Below are 3,245 nucleotides of genomic sequence, written 5' to 3' on the forward strand. Positions count from 1 at the left end.
GTCAGCCTGTATGATCATGTAGATGATTATTTTCAAACAATTTAATAAAGATAATTTCTCAAGTGAATAACACAAGGAAGTCATTTTTTTTGTTTGTAAAGGAAACTTAACTAAGGAATTCACATGGATTGTTTACAATTTTAAAGCAGTGCCATCAAGTAATGAAGAGAAGGACATTTTTTGGAGGGCAGCTCTGAATAAAAATCCACATTTTAAAAACTGCAGCCAATAAAATAACAACAGTACCTTTAACCGGCAAATGTTTGTCATATCAAATACAGACCATATAGAATGTCACTCTTTGAAATCAATGAAATCTTGGCTCTACATCTGGCCTAGGCAGGAGCCAGGTAGGGGGAAAGAGCGGGGCTTGTATCTGAAGTTCTTCCTTCTCCCTCTTTTGTGTTTGCACACTCAGCATGTTTGCATAAAGGCACCACCTAAAGGGAAGAATATGTTTGTTTGGACTTCATTGAGGGAAAAGCTCTCAGCCCCACGAGTGCTCCATTATTCTCTTGTCTAGTGGCTCTTCCATAGCTCCTAGCAAAAAGGGCACTGGCTGGGGGTGGGGTGGCTTCCTATTTGTGCAAGTGGCTCACTTGTTCAGGATTCTCTAGTGACTTAAGTTTATTGGTTTTTACTGAGCTCTAGGCATTTGAATTGCAAACAATGCCTCCTCCCAGAGGACAATGTCCTGGGCCCAAAGAGAACTAGGCAATGTGGGCTCTTGAAATGGAGTGTGATTTCTTTATGTCTGAAAAGGAGAGGGTGGGTGCTTGCTCTCCTTTCCGGTCTCTTGCATTGTTGCAAGGGATGTCTGTGAAAGGCGAGGGAGGAGAGAGGAGGCCAGCTCATGTATGATAATCAAAGATCTCCTCAATTTCATTTATTTTATTTCCCCCTACATGGAAGCTAGTCCCCCCCACCTGACACCAAAGGGGATTAACAATGATGGTGTTTTAAGCAGAGGAATCTCTGTAGCATGAAGGCGGATGTATTGGCGAGGTGGTATAAGTTTGTGTGTTTAAGATTCTGTGGCTAAGATAAACTGCATTTCTTCTTAGACATTTATTATTATTCTCAGTGAATTATTCTCAGTGAATTAGCTTTCAGGAGTTCTCAAACTTCAGTCCCCAGATGTTGTTGGACTACAGCTCCCATCATCCCTAACCACAATGGTCTTTGGCTACTGTAGCAGGGGGATGATCGGAGTTGTATGAATAAATGAATGCTTGATTATGGTCATGGACCCACCCAACATCACAGAAACAATACAAAGCACAATGAAAATAATACAGTATACAAAACACTGATAACTCAAATAAGCTCAGACCTGATCTTACATGTGGCCAGATGGGAGTTGTAGTCCAACAGCATTTGGGGACCCAAGTTTGATAACCCCAGGTAAGTAATCTACTAAAAGGTAACTGTCCATGTGGGTTTTTAATAAGCTACTCTCCTTCAGCCTCCTCATTGAAAACACTCTCTTGATACCATCTTAGCAACCTTAGTGCTAACTAGATAGCATGAGCCTGCAGGACAGGGCCTTTGTGGTTCTCTTTTTTATGTAGCACCTAGTGCATGGTTCAGAGTCAGTCCAGCACAAATTGCCACGCACCAGAACAAATGCAGCCACTAGACATGTATGGTGGCCAACCAAGGGCTCAGTACTTTCCTTCCTGCCCAGGACTGCCTACCCCCAGGACCTGGCAACAGAAGCTAATATTTGGGTCATTTGTAGTCTTGGAACTGTGAAGTTATAAGGGGCTCAGATATACAAAGGTTACTTACTGTGAAGCAATAATTATTATCCCACCACAAAGTAGCTCGGCTACAGTCCATTGTACACTTTGCTCTTTCAGCTCAGGCTACTTAATGGAGCCCATGCGGAGAGAGGGCAGATGGCCTGATAGCCCGAGCAAGTGAGATCCGCTCTGCAATCAACAGGATGGCATGCTCAGTAACCTCTGTCCAAATTTTCTCCCCCTGTAGGGCACTGGCTGCAACTCCAAGCTCGACAAACCTGGGGCCTGTTTATTCCAGTTGGTTTGCCAGCCAGAAAGTAATTTAAAGAACCATGAATATCTAAAAATGTTGATGGTTTGGGCAAGTGATCAAAATTTCAGGGGGCGGGGGGAAGGGAGATAGTGCTGTTAGAGATAAAAGAATCCAAAGTATAAGCAATGTCAATGAGGAACAGCTAAAAAGTGAAGAAACGTTGCTGGTGGTGTTTTCCCTGTAAAACTATGGAATAATACCGCTATACATGAGGAACAGAGGTGTGGTTGTCTAGTACAGTGTTTCACAACCACCGGTCCGTGGACCAGTGCCGGTCCATGAGGAGTTGAGTGCCAATCTGTGCTGGTCCATGAGGAATTAATCCCCCCACCAAACAATTTCAAGCCAGGGGGCACCGCCACTGGGAGCTCTCCAGAACTCATTTCTAGGCAGGCAGCCCTCACTGCTGGCATAACGTTCATTTCGAAGAAGCTAAATGAGTGTTATCCCAGCAGCGAGGGCTGCCTGCTTAGAAATGAGCTCTGGAGAGCTCCCAGCGGTGGTGCCCCCGCCAGCTTGAAATTGTTTTGGGGGTGCCTGGGGTGGGGTGAGGCGGAGGAGACCCCTTTACTAACTTCTGGTCCTGGAAACTGCTCACAAAGTATGTACCGGTCCATGACTCAAAAAATGTTGAGCAATACTGGTCTAGTGGTCTCTACTAAGCTCTGCTTTCCAACACAGAGAAGCAGCAAAAGAAGTATATTACTTACAGAAACTGCCTTGTGATTAATAACCTATTCTTTGATTCTTTGTTCCCTTCTGTAATCATTAAATTCTAGAGCAGTCAATAAGAAAATGGACTGGCTATAGCCAATCAAGAACCAGAGCAGGATCTGAAACCCGAAGCCAGATCTGATTGGGTACCTGCTGCAAAGCTTCTAAATAGCGATGTGGCCAGAGAGCACCTGCCCTTTGAATGGAGCACCTCGAAGCTTCAAATCCAAGCCTGAGGCTGCCCAAGGTCACATGATGAGTTCCACACATTGTACACTGACCAAAATCAATTTTAGCTGTCGCAGTATCAATTAAAATTTCCTCCTTGGGTTTCTGTATCACTCTCAGATGCTTGTGGGCATGACAGAGACATAATTAGGCCTGAAAATAGAAGCAGCCATGTCTTCTGGAAGTGAATGGAAGAGTGTGTTGTGCGTCAAAACCTTGCCGGGGAGGGGGGACAGCAACAACCC

General features: G+C 44.6%; 1 long non-coding RNA gene across 1 annotated transcript; it reads right to left on the reverse strand.

Annotated features, from left to right (window-relative positions):
- Positions 1-229: 229 nt before the first annotated feature.
- LOC128343339 (uncharacterized) lies at positions 230-1,927 on the reverse strand. Its single transcript, XR_008315485.1, has 2 exons — positions 1,792-1,927; positions 230-440 (listed from the first exon to the last, which is right to left on the reverse strand). It is a non-coding gene; the product is annotated as an uncharacterized LOC128343339 (long non-coding RNA).
- Positions 1,928-3,245: the final 1,318 nt, after the last annotated feature.

Source organism: Hemicordylus capensis, chromosome 2, assembly GCF_027244095.1.
Source record: "Hemicordylus capensis ecotype Gifberg chromosome 2, rHemCap1.1.pri, whole genome shotgun sequence".
NCBI lineage: Eukaryota > Metazoa > Chordata > Lepidosauria > Squamata > Cordylidae > Hemicordylus > Hemicordylus capensis.